Source organism: Sinocyclocheilus anshuiensis, unplaced genomic scaffold (genome assembly GCF_001515605.1).
Source record: "Sinocyclocheilus anshuiensis isolate Anshui unplaced genomic scaffold, SAMN03320099.WGS_v1.1 scaffold637, whole genome shotgun sequence".
NCBI classification, from domain to species: Eukaryota; Metazoa; Chordata; class Actinopteri; order Cypriniformes; family Cyprinidae; genus Sinocyclocheilus; species Sinocyclocheilus anshuiensis.
The window spans coordinates 1640348-1664432 of record NW_015539816.1 but is presented as its reverse complement, the minus strand read 5'-3'; the positions used below and the strand labels follow the sequence as shown (position 1 = coordinate 1664432).

General features: G+C 35.7%; 1 long non-coding RNA gene across 1 annotated transcript; it reads right to left on the bottom strand.

The window, feature by feature from the left end:
* Window positions 1–22043: 22043 nt before the first annotated feature.
* Window positions 22044–23653, bottom strand: LOC107683995 (uncharacterized). Its single transcript, XR_001633801.1, has 5 exons — window positions 23576–23653; window positions 23103–23167; window positions 22869–22938; window positions 22528–22562; window positions 22044–22252 (listed from the first exon to the last, which is right to left on the bottom strand). It is a non-coding gene; the product is annotated as an uncharacterized LOC107683995 (long non-coding RNA).
* Between the last annotated feature and the right edge of the window lie 432 nt (window positions 23654–24085).

The window sequence follows — 24085 nt, the reverse complement described above, 5'->3', positions numbered from 1 at the left end:
AATTAACTTAAATGATTTTAGCAAATGGCTGCAATATAACAAAGGGTGAAAAATTTAAGGGGGTCTGAATACTTTCCGTACCCACTGTAGGCTGGCCATTAAGCAGTACAATTCAAAATGTTTGACACATTCAACCAGTGTTTACACAGTTGTGAGACTCAGTGTACAGCCAAAGGATCTGTGATTGCTTAGTCAGAGGAGTGTTTTCTGTCTTCGTCCAGTACCTCAGCCAGAGAACAGACATCTACCTCTCACACATGTTTAATGGTCCTGTTCTCTTACAACCTGTAAGAGAATTAGCACTTCTTAGCCTGGGGTTCCCTCGGGAATCTCAAACTGATTTTTGGAGTAGTGTTTTTTTCAATATATGAGTACAATAAGGTCTGTAGTTAACACTACTTTAAGAGAATTTCACGTTTTGTTCTACAAAATAAATCACACACAGTCATACCTCAAATGTCAATTTAGTTACATAAGGACTACAAATACCACGAAACGGTATTTTAAATCCACATTCAAAATTCCTGAGGGAACCCAGGTAGAGTTTTCCCTTCCAGATTTGCCCACGAATTGACGTCAGGACTGAACAACTCTATTTAGTGTTCAGCTGATGGCAAACATTGAAGGAATACTTCACATTAAAAAGCCGTATGACTTTCTTTTTTCTGTGGAACACAAAAATATATTTTAAATATTTTAAAATATATTCAGTTTGCTTACTGACATCTCAAAGAACCCACTGACCCTTACAGAATGCTGAAGCCAATCTAAGTGTACTGTACTCAGAGACAGTTATTACTATAGCATGTGTTTGTGTGTATTTGTGTGCTGTGCGCATTAAATGTTCATGTCAGACTCCATGAGTGTAATTAACACATTGCGTAAGTGTTTTTCTCTCTGAAGTCTTTCTCATGTTTGATCTTACAATGTTCATGTGTAATGTCGTTGTGCTGTAGTGTTTGGAGGGTTTCGTCTAATCAGGTTTAGAAGATCAAAGTCTAACCTTGTTTTTGAACATGCATTCATCTGCGTCCTATAATGAATATTTTTGTCTCTCACCTACTAAAGCTCCTTGACTGTTTTTGTGTGTAAATTGAGAAAAGAGAAAAGCTCATTTAAAGGAATAATTTGTCTAAAAAAAAGAAAATTCTGTCATTTACTCAACCCTCATGTGTTTCCTGTGTTGTTACTGTTAATTAAAACTAAACTATTAAAACTCATTTTCAGTAATTGAAGTAAAACTGAAACAGGTTTAATAAAACACTAACTTAAAGTTGAGTCGCTAAAATTACTAAAACTTCTACTAAAAACTGAAAATATTAAAAAAGTGACTTCAAAATATTAATAAACACTATAATAGTATAAACATAATGCTAAAATAGCACTGTCTCAAGCCACTTTCTTCTGAAGAATGTATAAGGAAACTCTTTGAAGAATGCTCATGCTGCTCTTGCTTACTTATAATATAAACTGTCAACTTCCAAAATTGGTAAAACCATCATAAAAGCATCATAAAACTAGTACTAATCATTTACTATTTTCCCAAGTCATCTGAAGTCATACAAGAGCTTTGAGTGAGTAATTTTAGTTGTTTTTCACCAAGCTTACTTTCAAAATCATGCTTGACAGTTATGGTCACCATTCACTTTCACTGTGTGAAAAGAACAACATGAACATCTGCTATAAATAACTCAATTTGTGTTGCACGAAAGAAAGTAAGTCATACGGGTTCTGAAGGACATGAGGGCGAGGAAATGATGACAGAATTAACATCTTCTAAGGCTTGTTTTGTATCTGATAACGTTCTCGAAACCCCCCATCCGTCTTTCATCCACGCTCATGCGTTAGTGTGTGCAGGTATGCTGGCGGTGGGCCCTGCGTGATTATGAGCTGGTATGAATATATGATAAGAGGAATGATGACAGGAGGCCTTTGCTGAAATATGAAACTGATGGTGCTGATTCGTCTACGTTCGACAGGTCCTTGCAAGCTATGGGCCGTTAACACTCACATGCACAAATATACACATTTCACAGCTCTCTTCACCACATCAGAGCCACCTAAATGAGTGTAAGCCGTCTGGTATCTGTTTAATGGACATGAAAGGAAACTGTTATACACTCATGTAAATGTATTCATTTTGGTCATATAATAAGATTAGTATTGTTCTTTGCCAAAAACGAATTGAATATTTCTGTGTCATATTTTGATATAATGATATTTTGGCCTAGGTGTTAGCATGATAGCCAGGTCCTGAGAAAAGAGAAGATGCAGTATAGAGGAAAGAAGAAGACGGATGGTATTTGGAGCTGGATGAATAAGGAGCAACTGTTTTTTTATTGAAGGTATGCGCAGAGAAAATATATATTATAGGATATTGAGGAAACAGTTTGGGGGGAGGGGAGGGGAGGGGGGTTAATATTTTTGAAAGAAATCTCTTATGCTCACCAAGACTGTATTTGTTTGATCAAAAACGCAGTAAAAACAGTTTGTGAAATATTATTACAATTTAAAATAACTCTTTTCTATTTGAAAATATTTTACAATGTAATTTATTCCTATGATGGCAAAACAGATTTTTCAGCATCATTACTCTTCAGTCTTCAGTGTCACATGATCCTTCAGAAATCATTCTGATATGCTGATTTGCTGCACAATAAACATTTCTTATTATTATCAATGCTGAAAATAGTTGTGCTGCTTGATGTTTTTGTGGAAACCATTATATATTTATTCAGGTTCCTTTGATTAATAGAAAATTTAAAACAGCATTTGTTCGAAATCGAAATCTTAAAGTGTCTTTTGTGTCTCTTTTGTAAGTTTTATGCTTAAAACAAGACAATTTGGTAATGGTCTGTGACACCGTGTTACACTTTTCCTTGTCACTGAATTAAATCCATTTTAGCACTTTTAGATCAAGCTTTTTTAAACCTGCATTTAGTGTTTAAATTTTAATGTTTTTTTTCTCCCAGGCATGTTAATTTTAACAGTTTTACAGTAGCTTCCTCTCACGTCTGTGGAAAAGTTCCCACTCTCGTAGTACTGTGTACTTGCAGTGTCTTGCCTATAATATTAAATGCTAGCACCAGTTCTACACTTACAGTCAACGCTAATAAGTCTGTGTTAACTGTTAGTATGTTGTCTGATAACAAAAGGCCCAGGTGCTGCACAACAGGAAGCGTCAATACACTCGTCAGAGGTGAGGAGAGAGTGCGATGTTAAGTTATTTAACATGTTGTTGAAGACACGTCCAATCGGGTCTTTCATCTAATTGTCACCTAGTTAGTGTAGTGTGAGGTGAGCATGAATGTGTGTGGCCATGTGTATTTGCTCTGAGGGATTATGATCTTTAATATGCATTTTTCAGTATCTGTGTGTATTTGTAAGACAAATTATTACAATTTAAAATAGCTCTTTTCTATTTGAATATGTTTTAAAAAAGTAATTTATTCCTGTGATGACAAAGCTGAATTTTCAGCATCATTACTCCAGTCTTCAGTGTCACATGATCCTTCAGAAATCATTCTAATATGCTGATTTGCTGCTCAAGAACATTTTTATTATTCTCAATGTTGAAAACTGCTGCGCTGCTTCAATTTGACCCTGCGCTGGGGTCAATTTTCCGAAATTGAGATTTATAAATCATCTTAAAGCTGAATAAATAAGCTTTCCATTGATGTATGGTTTGTTATGATACAACTATTTGAAAATCTGGAATCTGAGGGTGCAAAAAAATCAAAATATTGAGAAAATCGCCTTTAAAGTTGTCCATATGTAGTTCTTAGAAATGTATACTACTAATCAAAAATTAAGTTTTGATATATTTACGGTAGGAAATTTACAAAATAAATATCTTCATGGAACATGATCTTTACTCAATATATCCTAATGATTTTTGGCATTAAAAAAAAATAATACAGTTTTGACCCATACAATGTATTTTTGCCTATTGCCACAAATATACCTGTGCTACTTATGACTGGTTTTGTGGTCCAGAGTCACATGTCTGTGTAAAACGTGATTTTTTTTTTCTGGATTCATTGATAAATAGGAAGTTAGAAAGAAAGTAAACAGACTAAATGGTCTCTAGAACCTAGAGATGAGATTAATTATCTTTTTGTATATATTATTAGGAATTATTTAATATGAAAACGCAGCTTTGTTGCTAGTTATTTAATACCAGATGCCCTTTTTTGTGCTGCTGAAGTCAGACATAAAACTGTCAAGGCTGATTCACTGTTTTGTACTTTTATTCTCTTCCTGGAAGAATTCTGCAGACGTTTTCTCTATAAAGAAAAGGTAGCAGACACTTGACATGAAGAATCCACATCAGGAGAGCCCGGGCTGACAGGAGATGAGCAGGGAGGTGTCACTCACACAGGGGTAACAACAGAGCTGGTGAGAGGCCGGGTCAGTAGTGTGGTAATACAGCCTCCCCATAGGGGGGGGCAATCAGTGAGGCAGGGGAGGATTGGGCAGACAGGTATTAGAGATACCACTCAGAATGTGAAGTGAATGGTACAACGATAGAGAGCTTTAGCAGTACTGTATGTAGGTTAAGTGTTTGAAGTGTTGAAAGTATTCGGCGTCCTCTTCAGAAAGTAAATGGACTGACTTAGATGGATTATGGACCTGCCTGGGTCTAATGCTGGTGATGTGTGCACACTCTCCCTCACATTACCACAATTACCCCTACACTTCATGTGTGTCTGCTTTTAATAGATAAATCAACATTTATGCCACTGTCTGATTCAAGTGCTAATGCATTAAGCAAAGTAAAGCCATCTTTACTGCAAAGGCAGCGCACATCTAAAGCGACATGCAGTACAATGAAAAAGTCTGAAACAGTAAAAAATGTAAAAGTTTGTTTTTCAGAAAGAAACACTTTTATTCAGCGAGGACAAAATCAATTGATTAAATCGTGGTAGTAAAGACATTTAATGTTGCAAAATACATTTGTTTCAATTGAATGCTGTTCTTTTGAACTTTCTATTCATCATAGAAGAAGGTCATGGTTTCCACAAAAATATTAAGCAGCAAAACTGTTTTCAACATTTATAATAAGAAGACATGTTTCTTAAGCAGCAAATCAGCTTATCAGAATGATTTCTAAAGGATCATGTGACACTGAAGACTGGAGTAATGATGTTGAAAATTCAGCTTTGCATCACAGGAATAAATTGCATTTTAAAATATGTTAAAATTAAAATAGTTATTTGCAATAATATTTGACAATATTACAGTTTTACTGTATTTTTATTAAATAAATGCAGTCTTGTTGAGCATAAGTAATTTCTTTAAACAACAGTAAAATAAAAAAATCGTACCAACCCCAAACTTCTGAAAGGTAGTACAGTATGTATTTATATTCATATAGTTAATAATTTACAATGGCATAATTGTATCTTTTTGTAAATTATCCCTTTAAATGTATTCATTAAAGTTTAAATTTCATTTTAATTCTGTTCTATTGGTGTGTTCAAGTCATGTTGGAATGATCATATTAACTGACTGAGTTGGGGGCAAGTTAATACAAAAAAAATGCAGAAAAAAGTATTGTGAATGTTGTATGCACATGTTGTGTACTGTTGATGAAGAAACACTACCATTTAGCATTTCCCAGTAGCTGCAGGAGAATGATAAAATACACAGACAGAACATCAATTACACACCTAATGAGCTTACTTTGCTCTTCATTATGTTGCATTAGCACTAAAAGTCTGCCGAGAAGTGAAAACGAGAGAGAACAAAATGCAAAAATGGTTCAGCAAGTTCATTCATTCAAACTAAAATCACTTAACACACATCCAAATTCTGATTTCCTGTAAGTAGAGTCTTTCTAGGAGGCACTGAATGCAGCATATGCTACTATGGCTAACTTAGCTATCCAGCAGAGGCCTGTCAATATAGTACATGCTCACAGGAGCTCCAAACTTTTCATTGTGATCCACGGAGAGGGCTCCTCTCCGTCTGATAGCCTAACCTCTCTGAGGGGGTCCAATCTGTTCACAATAGATACAATCAAGTATTGAGTAATAGACCATAAGTACATTAGCGACATTGGTTAATTTTAACCTGCTTGTTTAAAGTAATGCGTCTAAGAGTTGCCACAAACTCAGCGCCCACATTTAGCATTTTTTAAATTATAAATATAAGTTATTATATTATAATTTGAATTCTAATAGAATTTATAAGGTTTCCAAATTTAGCTATTTCAGCTAACTATGTTTTAGTCATCATTATTTTATCTCAAAATAGCCAAACAGGCTTTTAAATATTATACCAATGGTTTTTCACGTTAGCATATAATTACATTCGCCATTCGTTTTAAGCACATCAGAGCTACACATAGAGCTGCAGATGCTGTTGTTTTAGTTGTTTTTGTTCTTGATAAGGGATCACTGTCAGAACAAACATTTTGTCATGCTACTTTTCCTACAAAACTTCCTATGTGACTGCTAAGATCCATTGATAACTCTATTGTTCCGCGCTGTTTATCTCACTCACAGGACCGTTAGCATCTCAACAGCTATTGGAAATTCTTTCCCCTGCTAGCCCCCGTTCTGACAAAGGATGAGAGATTGTTTTTTCTCATTGAGATGTAAACACTCAAACATGTTTACTCTATTTGCATTTGTCTGCATGTCAACACACTGCAGCGGGCTGAGGATTTGAGGAGAGTAAAGTGAGGTGGGTGGGGGTGCTCATGTTGGTGGTTGAATCACAATGGGCCACAAAACACACACACACACACAGAGAGAGTGAGGAATGTGCCCCGGGCTTGTACAGTATTGTGTCCTGGGAGCTCAGCGGGGGCAGTACTGCACTCACATACCTGAACAGAGCTCAAGCGTAAGATGGATTGGGCTAATATCGCTAACCGTCTTGTAACTTCTGTCGCACCATAGCAGAAAGTGTGGCACACTTCGTGAGATAGTGTGTGCTCAGTGTTAGGATGTTTACGTATTTGTTTGTACACCTTTGTGTTTGTGAGAGGCCATTTAAACAGTGTCTCATAACTGACTTACTTTCCCTGATGTTGTTTTAAACTTTCTTTCATAAAATGCTATGAGAAATTTTGACGAATGTGCTGGTGGCTCTTTTTCATGCGTTTATAATGAATGGGGAGTTTTCAAGCTGCAAAAAATATATAAAAGTGCCATAAAAGTACCCTCAAAGACTTTTCCTTAAATAAAGCTGTCATATTGCTTTATAAGGCATATAGACTGTAGTCATATAGATCAGAGCTTTTCAAACTGGGGTCCAGAGGCTGCAAGGGAGTCTATGAAAAAATTCTGAGAAAAATTGTGTAAAATTTTTTTAAAGAAAATAATAAAATAAGATGTTTAGATTTACAGAATTTGACATTATTGTTGTTTCATTCTGCTCTCTAAAAACTGGTCAAAAAGCATAGGAATAATCAAAATTACTTTATGTATAGTACCATAGTTTCATGTTTCTCCTCAGGTTGCATTTAACAGTACTTTTTTTACCAATTAAATATTATATAAAAGAGTGTTAGAATGATTATTTTTTAATTCCGATAATATTTTATTTGTAATATTTTATTTTCCGTTGTACACTGTTAAAAAAAAGTCCATAAAAATTGGTCTCAATGTACTGTTACATAAATTTCTGTGTTGATTTTTCACAGGTGTTTTATATGGAATCTTGCATTGCATTATGTTTTGTTTTTGGATTAAAAGAAAGGTCTGTAAACTGGCAGAAAATTACCAGTACATTTTACTCTTTTTTTCTTGTAGTGTATGGATCTTTTTGTATATACATGAAAATATATAAATGCTTAAGTAGGTGGTACTTAAGTATATCATAACATTAGAGGTGTATATACTCTTTAAATTGAAGTCTATGCTTTTTTTTTTTTTTTTTTTTTTTTTTTTTTTTTTTTTTTTTTTTTGTCCTTTTTGAGGCTTGAATTTTCCAGTCCCTATTCATTGTATAAGAGCAATGAGCACAGTCTTTCAAATATCTTCTTGTATATTTCACAGAAGAAAAAAGTCATACAGATTTGTAACGACATAAGGGTTGAGTAAATGACGACAGAATTAATCCTTTAAAAGTGTGCCTGATTGATATCAACATATTAAAAGGAGCAATATCCTTAATCTGTGGTGCATTTGTCATCACTTGCATGCATAATTGCATGTATTGTGGGAGGGAAAGACTGACATGTTAAACACTAGGATTATCCTGCCTGCGTCCACTACGAGCTTTTGCCCTGACACATGAAAGGCTAGTGGATAAAATGGATTTCCCAAGAAAATTATGAAAAAATGTGCTTCTACACTACATGGGAATTACACACTCATCCCTTTAGAGACTCATATATTCCGGAAAGAGTTATAATTGCTCAGTGGAAATTCTGCATTAAGTCAGAATAAACAAGCATTAATCAAACACACTTCCTAGTAATCTCCACTATTTTTGTTTACAAACTTGTTTCCTCTTTCTTGAGTACCTCTTGAACAGTATATACATTCATGCAGGCATGAGCAGGATCTTCATCTTTCTCTTATAGGTGTTAAGAAGCTATACAGCTTCTTGTGTTCAAAAGTTTGGTGTTGGTATAAGATTTTTAAATGGCAAAGCTGAATTTTTAGCAGCCAGTTTTCAAAGTCATGTTATCCTTCAGAAATTCTAACATGCTGATTTGGTGCTCAAAAACTGCTTAAAACAATGTTGCTATATTTGTATAGAAACCATGATACATTTTTACTAGGATTTTTTGATTAATAGAATATAACATTTTAAAAGAACAGAATTTAATTGAAATAGATGTCTTGTGTAACATTATAAATGTCTTCACTGACACTTTTGATCCATTTAAATTAACTTAATAAATAAAAGAATGAATTTATTACCATTTAGGCTAACTTTGAATGATATTAGCGTTACACTTCTATAACAAATGTACTCACATAGTTCACCCAAAAATGACAATCCTGTCATCATTTATTTCCCCTGATGTCTTGCTATGCTGCACCATTTTTATGCATTTATAATGAATGGGGACTTAAAGCTTTAAAGCTTTAAAAAAAAATGAAAGAAAAGCATCATAAAAGTGGTCCGTACAACTCATGCATTATATTCCATGTCTTCGGTATGAGAAACTGAATGAAATGTAAGTTTTTTCAGTGATAATCTTACCCTACCCTGTGAGCTGTCATCAATTTGAACCCTAACCGATTCAATATAATGCTGATTTACCAGTTCAGACTTGTTTTGGGAATCAGATCAACCGATAAATTGAAAATATAAGAAATTTCTGTTTTTCACAGAAACCTGGAATGACACGGGGGTTAGTAAATAAACAATTACAGATTTTTCCCTTTAAGGCATTATACATGCTCAAAAATGATGATATGCATCAAGTACTTTCACTCTAAGAGCTCTGTTTTGATAATTCATGATAGTGTTGTGGGGATCGGTCAAAGGTTATCTGTATGACACACATTAAGATATGATCAGAGACAGCAGGTTGTGCCAATGGGCTTAACATTCACACATGATCTTATGATCACACACTCTTTACACACTTTACGTTTTAATCCTTCTTCAGTTGCTTCTTCCTGTAAATAAAAATAATGGATAATATGCTACACATCTTGACACACATAAAACAGCCTGCTCGGTTTCTGAGTGATGGTCTGTGTCAGACTCCCTTGTCATTTGCTTCAGCCCTCAGGAGTTGATCGTCTAGCCAGCTTTTACTGCTCCGGCTGCCGAGAGACAGAGAGTAAGAGAGAGATGGCACGGAGCAGGAGGCTTTAATTGTGGAGGTTTGTGGGTTACAGATGAGATAAAGTGAGACGGACATGAGGCGAGTCATAAACACGAGGGAATGAGCGAGACGAGGGAAGGATGGAGTGATGCTGAAGGAGGAATAAAATTGAGAGTTTATATAGAGGCAGCATGAAAAAATGCTTTGTCAACTATATGCATTTCTGTTTGTGTGATATGTGCCTCTGGGTCAGGTAAACAATTATTATGAGCTTCATGTATCCCATGAGAAAAACAAGATTTTGGAATGATTTAGCATAATTTAATTCATACCAAAACCTTTGAGTTATTACGAATTCATACAAATTCACCATCAAAACGGTAAAACATAATATACTTACAAATATGATACGAAAGACTTAGTCCCAACACATCAACCTGCGGCAGAGCTAACAGACTATGTGTAACTAATCGCATGTTTTTCTTGTGTGTTATGCCTGTGCATTAAGTGTTTTTCCATGCTTCCTCATGACTGGCTTTGACTTGCGTGTTTGTGAGGTATGTGTGGTTGTGTGTTGGAGTACATGAGCATACTACTCATTACTGTCTGCTGCGTGCATGAGAGAGTGTATAGAGAAACCCATTTGTCAGAGACATGAAAGACAGTGCAGAGACGCCGCAGAGACTCAGGAGTCCTCCTCTCACTGCCAGACACAAATCAACCTTGGCACAGTATGTTAAAAGCACACAAAAAAGAAATGTTCGCTAAAATGTCTGCCGTGATCATGCATATGTATGATTCATTTGTCGCAAATGGGCTTTCTTTCTGAGGATTGAAATCCTTCGGTGTGTCCTTTTTGTTAAACAGATGTGAACGGTCAAAAAGTGCAGTGAACTGTGTCGCCTCTGGAACGAACATTGGTTGTTCTCTTGTTTTATTTAGTTTTTCTTGTTGGGAACAAAATGAACTTTTCTAGATGACAAATACAGGAAGAACTGTATGTATTGTGTGTTTTTATTGTGAAAGAATACTCAAAGTTTCATAGACTGAGATCCAATGAAAAAATAGCTCATATATAAACTTAAAACCATTAAAAACATTTTATTGCTTTGAATAAACATGAACTAAAATAAAAGAATTAAAATTATAATATATTATTTCAGCTACATTTACTTTAACTTGATGTACTAAAATAACTGAAATAAACTATATAGACTTTAATCTCAGCCAAATATTGTTCTATCCTAACAAACCATACATCAATGGGAAGCTTATTTGTTCAGCGTTGATGTGGTGTATAAATCTCAATTTCAAAAAATTGACCCTTATTACTGGTTTTGTGGTCCAGGGTCACATATGACAAACTTTAGATAAAATGTAAATAAAAATAATATAAAATGATGTACTAAAACTGAAAAATAAAATAATAATAAAAAAAGCTAATAAAATGGAAAATATAAAAGGTGATTTAAAAAGTACATCTTTCATATATTTTTTACATTTTCATAATTATACTTATTACATTTTAGTATTATAAGTCATTTTAAATTATTACATATTGATTTAATTAATTACATTTACTAAATTATATATTGAAGCAAGTAAATAATTTGTTGTCTTCCCATCAAGTAAAGAATAATCTAAATGAACCTATGAAATCTATGAATGTTTTTTAACCTTCTTATCAAATCTTATCCAATTAGGATCACATTTAAGGTAAATCACAAGCAAAATAGTTTCTCTTTGCTCTAATAGTGATTGCAGTGGTTACTGGTATTTGTGAAATCACAGCCATGCTTCAAATGTCCTCATTCACACAGAATTGGCTGTGATAACAGAAAGGGGCCTACAGCTATACATAAGCACCTAAGGCACATTGAGTGTCGCAGGGTTTCCATTAGTCAGTCTGTCTTCTTCATTTTGCTTAATTTCAGGGCACATCCCAGCTGCTCCCCGTGGGTTTTTTTGTTTTCTCCTCAGCTACTGAGGCAAATTAAACCCCACCGAATGTGTTTTTCCACATCTCTCTCCACTCGGGTCATTTGCACTTGTCGAGCCTTCTAAGATGAATTGTGTCCAATTCTTTCTTTTCCGTTAACGGTGCAGTTTCTATGTGGGTGGCAAGGACTGCAGGCAGACACAGTGGGATGTGGTGACACACCTCAGAGAAGTTTTTTTTTTAATAAGGAAACATAAGGTAAGAAAAGTGCCACTGGGTAGAATGGGGAACAAAAAAAGTTTCCTTCGTTATGCCAGGAAAAGAAAAGGAGGGGCCATGCAGTGGGTGGTAAAGGTTCAGAGATGCAGGTGGTCTGAGCAAGTCATGCTGGGAAACACCAAGTGAATTTACAGCAGTGGTGAGGAGCCTGAACATGGGAGGACGTATATGTAGTATGTATATAATTACATACATATATACTACACAACCATTCAAACGTACATTTTTTAAAGAAATTAATAGCTTACATTTGTTCAGCCAGGATGCAATAAATTAATCAGAAGTGACAGTAAAAACTATGTTATGTTACAAAAGATTTATATTTCAAGTTGAATAATAATAACATTCTATTCATCAAAAAGTCCTGAAAAAGGTGTATCATAAAATATTGAGCAGCACAAGTATTCCACATTGAATAAAAAAAAAAAAATGTTTCCTGAGCACCAAATCATCATATTAATTATTAGATTTCTTTACAATATTACCGTTTTACTGTATTTTTTATCAAATAAATGCAGCCTTGGTGCACATAAGAGACTTGTTTCTTGAACAGTGGGGTATATAAACATTATATTGGCTGGTAACTGATTGTAGTGCTCAGAAGAATTCTGCAATCAAGTTATTTTTGTGCAAATTTACTTTTCCAAGAAACATTTAGTCAGTGTTGCTGTTAGATTGTTTCCTCAAGCACCTAATTCTTGTCATTGTTTGTTGGATTTTATAATAGACTGAAGTCAAAAAATCTACCAGCCTGATCTAATTATCTTAAATGCAGTTCTTCAGAAATAACACTGGTATTTAGGTTCATGCTGAGCTGTTGTTTGGATCAAACTACTCGTTGTTTGCCGATTAAACTGATTTGTATACAATACTGATGGATACTGAATGGATAAAATCCATTACTTGAACCCTATGTCCTCTATTGTACTCTTTATTGTAGATGTTGAGAAGCATGTGTAGAGTGTGCTAATGGAGGAGACTCAGTAGACGTCATGGATGACTCAAGATTATGTAAGCATTCAGACCAGACAATATCATTTACAGTACGTCTAAGACCGCTGCATTCACACTTCACGGCTTCTACACGTGGACTAGACAGACAAAAAAATGTTAGTGAAATGTAAACTCTCTTTCTCGCACACAGTGTTCATACAGAGACTCATACAGACAGACTCATGCATGAAAACAGTCACAGCACATTCTGTTCATACAGCTCAGTATTTGAATGATACTGTACATCTTTGTTGTGCAGAATCAAATTAACATGTAAAAACTGGCAGATGATTCAAAGTCATTCCGTTTTGTACAATAAGCAGTTGTGATGCTACTTTAAGTCGCCATTTGTCAAATAAAGCAAAACCAGTTGGAAAACACGCATTAGGCATTTTGTATCATTCAAATATAACCAACTCGTGTTCACAAACCCTCTTCTTCTTTTCAGCATGAGGGTGGCATTGACGTCGATGAGATGCCTGAAATGTGTGCATGTCTGGCTGGTTTGCCAAGGTCACTCTGAATGGGTGTTTGCACGTGTGTGTCATCGGAAGTACGCTGTGCGTAGCTGAATAACAGAGTCGTGTTAGACTGTGCCGTGCGTAAAACCCTTACAAACACACCTCCGTGTGCCCTGCAGTGACGTCACTTGACTTAATCTGATGCATGGCCACAGCATCGTCTTTATCATCATAACTACAGCTGCACGGTGTTTCAAGGGAGTAATGTCAAAGGGTTTTTATGAGTTCAGTGTTGAACTGAAAATACTGTACAATTGTGAGTGTTTATGTATTAATCATTTTATCATTACTGGCCACTAGGATTTTGATTTGCCAAATATGTATATAAGTATATGTCATCTTCACTAAAATAATAGGCTGCTTGCATAGCCAATGACTGGTGGTCTCCGGTTCTTAAAGACTGAGGGGTATGGGTACACGTGAGGTATTTTTGGTGTCCCTCTGGGGTCTTCCTGCAATAGAAAAATTGAACTGGCATCTCTTCAAACAACTAACCAAACAGTTTTTCCTCTGACCAAGGGGTCAAGCTTTGGATGAATCATTCTATTGAATTGGTTCTTTCTAAACACTTTTATATTTAGCACTGGAAAGTCTGATTCCTTCTAATGAATCGGTTCATTTGAATCCATTCATCCTAGAATTCCTCATAAGTTGCAGGAAAATGTGAATTGGTTCATCCTAAACTCTTTCATATGTAGCACTGGAATGCCTGATGCCAGTGAAATGATTTATATTAAATGCTCTCATAGTGTAAGGACATTCGATTCACTCTAGTGAACTGACTCTGGTTAAACTCTCTCATTTGAATGTTACGATTCATTCCAGTGAATCGGTTCACATTAAAGGGGATGCCTAATGCTATTTCATGCATTCTGACCTATTTACACTGGAGTTAGATTCTCATGCTGAACATGACCAACGTCTCAAAAAAACACCCTGAATTGGACGTATGATGGAGTATTTCTGTGCCAAAGAAACTCCTTCAGGGTTCGTATAAGTTTCGGAACGTTTTTTTTTTTTTTTTTTACAGTATGGCCCTGTATGACATAAAGGACGGAATTCCTTGTATGCACACTTCTCCCAGAAGAGCGCGCGGACACGTCAACCAGGGGTGCGTTTTCCAAAAGCAAAACCATAATTAAAGTCAATTGTCCCTGTTTTATTTATGTCGATGTCACAGCTTGCAGACGATAGCTCGTGACTCTTTAGTTCTGATAAAACTAAAGACTCTTTGGAAATATGAAGGATGCAGTACTACTCTATACTTAAGATTAACATGAGATTTTATTGTTTTATATTACTTTTATTGTTTTATTGTTATTTATAACATAACATTTTGATTCATTCTAGTGAATTGGTTCATATTAACTTAGGGAATAGGAAATTCCAATTCATTCTGAATTGGATCATATAGAACTCTTTTATTACATAAGAACTTTCTGATTCTAGTAAACTATTTCATATAAAACGCATGTGTAGCATAGGAATATCTGAGTAGAAAGGGTCACATTTTGTATTTTTCTGTGTTATAATTGTGTATTGAAGTAGACATTAATCCCTTTTAAGTACAGATACAATTAACTGTTCAAGTAGCAATGAACTACTACTTCGAAAGGTTAGCTTGATGGTACAGTAGTTGAGTTGTATTAAATTAGCTTGACAAATTACAGTTTTAGAATAACTTTCCCAACACTTGCCTATATAAAGTCAAACAATGATTAAGAGAAAGAAGTGGAGTGAGCAGTAGGGTAAATGAAGGAAATAAAGGGGCAAGACAAAAGCTGACCAGAGCCTTGGCAACTGTGTTGTCTAATTGAGTAACTGAATCAGGTGTCTCTGAAATTTCTCTTCTCAAATCTCATGTCTTCTCATTTCTCAAATCAACTTTTCTCATATCTTTTGTTTCACAGAAGAAAATCAGGTTTGAGAGATAATAAGTAATGTCAAGATTTTCGTTTTTGGGTGAACTTTCCCTTTAAGCTTGTTTGGAAGCCTGCTCCAGTATACATTATATGCTGGTCACATGCAATACAGAATTTAGTTTTTTCCCTTACAGGGGTTCAAGCAAAAATGTACAATGCATCCCATATGCAAATTTTTTATATAACCATAATCAGTAGAGAACTGTCTCTCTATTTTTTTGTTTCTAGGTCACTGAAACAAAAAGTAAAAATGCAGGCTTACAAAACTAAAATTATATTGGTCTTTATCCATTCAGGTGAAGCACTGGAAAGCGTGCATCAGCTTTAATTTTAACACTTAAATTGCAATGGCATAAATTCAGATCCCGCCTTTGCCACTTCCTCTATCAGCACCTGCACACACACACACACACACACACACGGTGACACTCTCAGTATGAAAGGGTCAGGGTGAACTCCTGTGCCCCTGCACACACTCAACCCTTTGTTACATTGTTGCTATGGCAGCCAACTCTGACCCTCAGGGTGATTGAATCTTGATATGTCACATTGCAGGTGCTCCATGGGAATCACACACTCCACTCTATCCTTGATCCTATTTTATCTTTCTTTTATTGAACATAATTCACCCAAGCACTTAAAAACAACATGAAATGACATTTGCAACACCACTGCAATGTGACATTTCCGGGTATAACAGGATATTCAGTGGCAAAAATGCATGTCTGATCTGACATGTAATACAAAATGCAGTTGTTTCATGACTGATATTGTACAGGTTCATTGTGTCAACCAACCGGCACATGCATGAATAGATTAGAATACCACTGTTAAATGTTTCTAAAACTACACCCGAATTAGAACACTCTCTTTTACTTTCTCTGCCATTAGTTTTATTGTTGAGGTGTGTCACAGCGGTCATGAACTCATGCATACACAAATACGCTGTGTGTTTATAAAGTAAGAAACAGCAGGGCACGTTCAGATGGATTGTAGATGGATCTTTGAGAACACTTTGTCTTCTGGTTGAAATACACACACACCTCACAGCTTCGCTGGCTTTGACATGAATCACCCCTCCTCATTTTTCACGCCTCCCTTTGCAACATCTCACATTTTAATGTTTTGATTTGTTATTGCATACTTGAACTACTTTGCCTTTACCCCCTTTTATGTCTCCATTTCAATAAACACATTGAATATTTCCTTAGTGAATCCATCAAGATAATTTGAAACTAATTAGCACAGCTCAACCTGTATTGTAGTATCATTTTATTTCATATTTCCCATGAGGTTTACATTTGGGGGTCCAAATTTAATACCAGTCCTTTTTAAATTGATGTAGACTTTCACAACAAAACTTTAAATCACCTCAAGTAACCTCTGCAAACAAATCATCTCTGTTTGCTCAGCCTAAACAAGGGCTGTGCATGACTTTAATTACATCAGAAGGCCCAATCGCAGCAAATTAGCCTGATTAATGTGCTTCTTTTATGCAGTTATTCAGGCTATTCAGTCATAAACATATTGTACACTCATACAGTGTATGTAAAAAAGGATCAGATTCATGAATCTTAAAGAGTGGTTTAAACCGTTGGCATATACAGAATAAACAGGCACAAAGTCTGTCTATTTCTGCCTTAGCATAGAAAAAGATTTGCTTCATCGCTATGAAGAGTGTGAATTTTGTTGCATCATCACAAACATATCCATCGGTGGTCAGATTCTTCATGCATCTGTAGGCCATTTTGCAGACTTTATACTCTATTGGTCCTCATGCAGTCAGTTAATTCACTGCAAAAACAAATGTAGTTTCAGATCATTTCATTTTATAAACGTGTCATTTTTTCTGTTACCTGCAATATTTCACCCAAGGCCATAGTACGGAAGGCCAGTGCTGACCGATTAAATACAGTACACATAATGACATTAACGTATTAATTTCCTGAAAGGCTGGCAGACATTTTTATGTTCAAGTTGTGAGATGGACTGAACAACCGCTCAAGCTTACTGAATACCTGAATCTACAACAACACTTGGCAAAAGCAGAAACTATGAACAATTTAAATCAGAATCTGAGGTGTTAATGTAAATAGCAAGTTAAACAGTTAAAAGGATGTGTAAGTCTAAGAGTATTCATGGGTAATCCACAGTGCTGGAGTGCTCAATGTCCCAAGCTGGACCCAAATTTCTTATGACTAAATGTGGTTTTCCCTGCATTCTGCTCCTTTGAACAATCAGCGTCTGTGAGAAGGTACAGAACATAAAATCAAAACCACATGTTTAACATACACAGAGTCTCAACATTACTCATGATTGACAGAGCTTACTAATGCCCTGCATTTTGGACCTTTCGTTCTGGCAGCATCTCTCACTTTCTAGGCCAGACACTTGAAAGTAAATCTCAACGTCTCAACTTTGGCTCTTTTATGACATAAAAGCCCTGGAAATCTTTTTTTTATGTTTTTTAAAGTTTAGTTCACCTTAGTTTTAAATGACTTGGTCACATGAACCCTGGTAGGCCTAAGTATACATTATGCACTGGCTCAATTCAGAATAACATACTGCCCATACTATTACTGCCATATAAATATATGCATATACATAAACTGCACTTACACTATATACCAGTGTTTCTGAAGGTTATCATCCAACACGTTGTTTGAACATCTACCATTATATTGGTTAGGATATTTCCTCTATAGTATTGCTGCTGTAGTTATGACAAAGCTATATTATATTATAAGTTATATAATTTTTTTGCTGAGTGTTGAAATTAAATCACTATCCCAGGTTAATTTTTTTAAATCCAGATTTAATTTTCAAGAATTATATATCTTCAATAAAAACAATAGATAATGAGAAGAAAAATGAAGGGGGAAGATATGATTTAAAATATGATTTAATCTTAATTTTGTGTATTTAAATTTTTAGTTAAAGTTAAAATAATTTAATTAATTAAATATCTAAGGCCCCTCTAATAACCCACTGCAACCCTTATGAAAATTAACATGGTTTTACTACACTAACCATAGTTTACCCATGGTATTTGTAGTAAAACTGTGGTTATACAAATGTAATCAATACGTCAAAAAAAACATGGTTACCACACTTTTACTATAATAAAACCATGGTTAATTTTCGCAAGGGTACACTGTGTCTGCCATTGTGAATTTTTAAAGAATGGAGCTTTTTTTTATTACAAAGTAACTTTTACTGTTTGTCAATTAAGGGAAATTACATCAAATGCATATCCTCTTATTTATTGTCGCTGTTAGCGTTAGCATGTTAGCTTAAACTGAGACCAAGATCCACATGAGGGATTATTGTGCATTTTGTACATGCAAATAAATCACACAATATGAGGTGATGATAAAGCATTAAACTTATTTGTAAGATGCTGTCTTCTTCATAAAAGTTCCAAACAATATTTTCTCAGGCCAGTATTGTGGCCTACATCATCGGAGTGTGAATATACTGCTCACACTGCTTACACTACTAGTATTGCCGAAGTATGCAAAATGTGACAAAGAAACCTGGTTCATACCAGTCTGAAAAAGTGAAACAAAACAGTTTAAAGAACAGTATGGCATCTGTCCACACACATATACTGTCTGCCCACAGCCATACCTCTGCTAGAGCAAGATGAGGTGAAATGTATGTCTGACAGAGATCCACTGAGTGAGATGAATTTTTGTTTTGTCCTGAGAAATGTAAAAGGATCCTACATAATTCAGCTCTTTGTTCCAACAGTGACCTGGAGAAGGTCAGAAAGCTTTTTCTCCATTTACCAGCAGACTTCAAATGGCTTGTGTGTGCGTTTGACAGAGAATATGTAAAACTGTGGGTTGCACTAGATGAAAGCGATCATCATTCATGTGAGAGAAACACAAAGGGACAGATAAGGACAGCGAGCGGGAAAGGAGGAAGTATGTTTCTGTATTAGAGACAGTGAGAGACTTTATTTATGTGATGCCTGGTACAAGCTGGTTTATGCTAGTTCAGTCTAGCTGGTCCAGTAAAAAAATGTCTTTCTGATGAAACTGGATGACCAAGCATACCAGCATCTCATGTTGGGGCATCCAAAACAAAGGAGCCTGTATATAAATATACTTGCTGTGGCACCCCTTGATGAAGGGTAGTAGTTTTTCACTGCTGTGTTATCCAAACACATCTTGTTGTTCCTCTCTGAAAAACGTCCCAAGTCGTTCAGCCCTGAAACCCCTTTCCTCAGGAACAGTTCTCTCTGCCAAAAAACATGTAGCTCTATCTGAATGTGGCCCGTACTGTCTAACCCTGAACCACATTTCACATCTCACATCAAAATAACCAGACACGGACCTGGAAGACAGCCGACTGGCACTCTGTTCATATCCAATCGCAATCATGTGAGTATGGCCCAACTCTTCAATCCCTCCATCCATGGCACAAGCCAAAAATAGATCACAATGTTCTTGTTTGGGTTTAAATTTCATGTGTTTGTTGCTCTCAGAGTGCAAAGCTACATTCACAACGTTTAGAAGAACAAAATCCACAACGGTTCATAATTATGGTCCATTACTCAATCAAGCCAATTAAAAACAACTTGTACTGAGGCACAGTGTTTCCAGACATCTTAATTGTTTATGTGTCTATTGTAAGTGATTCACAAGTACACCACAGCAAGTGAAAACTCGCCAATCATGAAACGCTTAAACAGACCATTGGAATATTCTGCAACATCCAACATTATCTGCATCGGCCCATCACTAGCCCTCTGTGGCAAGAAATTCAAAATATAGTATCGTTCCTTGGATGAATAGTAGAATAGTTTTCTTCCTGTGCAGAGGCATGCTGAATCTTAAAGCGTTTGGGTGCTGTGCTCATGCATTTGTGCAAAACCTGTGGTTTCCTCAAAGAAAAAAAAAGTCATTGTTCACTACCTTAGTAACATCTCCATTACAATAATTTTTTTAAAGTAATTTCCTCTTCCTCCTGTCTGTTCCTTCAATCACAGTGAAATTCATAACGCATAAAATGGTAAAAGAACCAGTCTGAACTAAAGAATCAGCCTGTGTAATTTAGCCATTAATCACTTCTGTGCCCATAAATTGCACTTCACCCTGCATGTTAGATAACCAAACTAGTGTCATTCAGTTATGCAGACATCAGTTCATTCTGTCTTAATATCATTTTCCATAGTGTCGTCAGTTATACCTCCCTCTAGAAAACTTGCGTCAACACAGAATGAAGCATGCATATAAATGCATTATGTTGCTTTTTTTTAATCAAATTTATTGAGCATGAATAATGTTATTTAACATGACAACCCTCTTGTTTTTGTATGTAGCTGAGTGTATCTTTTGTACTGTAAATTGTACTGTGGTTGGTTGGAATTTTTTTAATTTTACAGGGCAAAAAAATGACAAATGTGACAGAAAGCTCCCGTAATGCATGTATGTCTACTGTTGGACATTGTAAATTTACAAATTAAATAGTTAATGGCCATAGATAAAGAAACACCCAGCAATGAAATGAGGTTTATGAATCATGTTCATACATTATTAAATACTCCAGTACTATCGTGAAATATCCACCAGCAAATGTAGTGGTTTTGTTTGTTTTGTACTGATTTGCAGCACTAGCCAATAGAATGCTTTGAAACAAGAGGAGGGTACTACACTGAAGGGACTTACCTATATGGCCATGTGTCAGAGCTCTGTTGTACAACAGGCGCTTTCCATGTGTGGAAAACGCAAGCGGCTGTGCTATGCAGCTCTGGAGCGGTGTTAGTTAATGTTCTTAATATCCCCTTATTGGGTGCTGAAATTTAGAAGTCCTGTTATTGTAACATCTGCATTGAAACTTACATCACTATTTCAGCAGCAGCTCAGGTTCCAAAAATGGGTCATGGGTCAGTTCTGACGGTCAACCATAGCAGGGAAAAACAATGAATGTGAAAAAAAATGCAGCTAATCATGTATGATTATATAAAAGTTACATCCTTCAAAATAATACAGCCACTGCAGATTACATTAATTACAGGTTCAGTTGAAATTATGATAAATATGATTTAAGCAGTCCAAACACAGCATCCTTTGTATGGTGCCAAATACTGCTGAAACCAACAAAATTCAGCAAGTGCAAAAACCAAGCATGATGAGGTTTCAAATTCTTCATATTGAGTCTATGTAATTAATAGTATTAATTCTAAAATAATTTAATTGTTAACATGCAGAATCAATTGTCCACCAATATACAGTGTAATATCCGGGTTACAAAGTAAAACCAGGTAAAAACCACTGCATCCTCCAGCAAAAGGACAATCTAGATCACTTTGAAGTACATTTGACTCTAGAATCTTATGCCTTGAAATAAAACTTAATACACCACTTTGTCTTAGACTTACATGGAGATATTAGTGACTCAACTCTAAACAGATTTGATTTACAAATCTCCCATTTGAATGACAGCAAAAGCATCAGTAGTTAAAACTCCAAAGACTTAGACAGATAGTCTAAATAGTTAATTTGCAGAGGTTTCTTCCAAGGAAACAAAAGGCATAGAACCCATGCTATATATACACAAGTCATGGCCAAGACAGTAAATACCTTCCTCCAAGGATCATGATCCATGACTCGATGTTAAGAACGAGAGAAAAAAAAAAATTACAAGCAAGCATCTTTCTTTATTGGTAACAATCAATGCATAAACATTTATGCAATACAAACATGGTTTAACAACAAACACCACCACTCATTTCAGATGTTCTCCAAACACAGCAATAAAACTAGCTCTACTCAAGTTGCATCACTGCCGATGAACAAGCAACCAGTCACCGAATACATGTGCCCCAAAATGAAGCCATCAATGGAATCTGTCAAGAGGAAAAACCTTAATTAAATTGAAACTCAGACAAACCAGGTTACTTAAACATTGCCTGCATTTAATTCTTATATTTGCGTGTGTCTTGCGACAGGATCCAGGCACAGAGAAGTGACCTCTGACCCAGGTTTTAGCAAGAGTAGCTCACTGTACCCCCCTGATATGGCCACTAGAAACACAGACAGCCTCCAGTGGGCAAAGCATAGGAGGGAACATGACTAGATCAAACTGGTTGCATGAAAGTGTTGATGAGAACAAGTTACTCACCTAATGACTGTAGTTCTTACATTCTCCGCCATTAGCTGCAAAATACAAATTTAGACTGATTATCGAGCATCTTTAAACACAATTAGCAAGGCTAACGATTACAAAAAAAAATATATATATATATATATATATATATATAACACATACATGCATATATACACATACACATACACATGTTTCTCCCGACAGGATCCAAAGCAAGGATTATTAAGCCAATACTTCAGGTTTTTGAGAGATTTCATTTAGCCCCCCCGTGTCGATCATTCAAGACATAATAGGACTTGAATGTGCAATAAAAGGGGCTGACAAAACTAGAAAAATTGTTTAATTAAACCACTTACCAAGTAACAGTTAGAGAAGGATTCTTCAGCACAACTGTAGCCGCTGCCTCACAGCTGAAAATATTTGAGCCTAGACATTAAAAAACAAAAAAGGGCACAAGTAATCAAAATACACACAAACATACTAATTTTACTGCTTTCCTTTTAGCAAGATCTACAGTAATGACTGAAAGTTTCTCTAACCATTTTTGTTAATGAATGAGAATCTTAAATAGTTAATAAACCCTTCCTTACCTTTATAGGTAAAACATCGTAGAAGCTTTAAAAGTTTCTTCAGTCAGGGGGTTTAGATGGACAATCTATTAAAGAAAAGAGATGCAATCAACATCAGCAGGCAGACAGACATGCCTTACATTCACCACGTGCGTTCTGTTCTCGAGCCACGGCCACACGTGGCCTTCCGCCACAACTTAATATTTCAATAGTTATGATAATGGCTTGGCAGCAAGCTGTACAACACTTTTATAGAGCATCTTTTGTTTTACTCTGAGAATTATTTTACTACCTTTCTATACACTTATAAAGCTCAGTTAACTGTTCTGATAAACTAAACTTGACTATTTGCGACCCGACGTGTATATGTTGTGCTTATGTGTAAGCACAACATGTAAAACAAAGCATAGCTTCGTTTTACTATGCTTTTGTAAAACAAAGCATAGCTTCAGGTAAATAAGAAACTACACAAATATCTGAACAAAGACACTTACCAATACCCATACTACACCCGCTCATGCTGTCTCCTACCGATTGCGTGATCTTGTGCAAGAAGCAATGAACACGTGTGACCGCCGCTGCGAGGAATTCTGGGATATTTAAAGGGGAAGGACCGGAAATACCGCCTACCGTTCATTCCAGCGAATCGGCTCTTTCTAGTAGTTCATTCGAAAAAATAAAAACGACTCCTACAAACGCTCGGACGATTCTGTCTGATTGATGAACAAATCACTCCAACAGTTATGGAAAAAGATTCAACTCTAATCTCAGTCTAGCGGTAAAATATCAGCAGGGCATATGAGACGGTGTTTTAAAAAAAGACTCTACACTAACACTATGTTCACAAACTATTACTCGAGAAATTATTTTTATACTTTCGCATTTAAACTACTGGGGCCTAATATTATTTAAATGCATAAATGTATGGAATGCACAAGAGTAGCGTTGCAATGTCCTCAAACTTAATTTATGCGGTTTAAATGTACTGTGGAGTTGTGAATTGT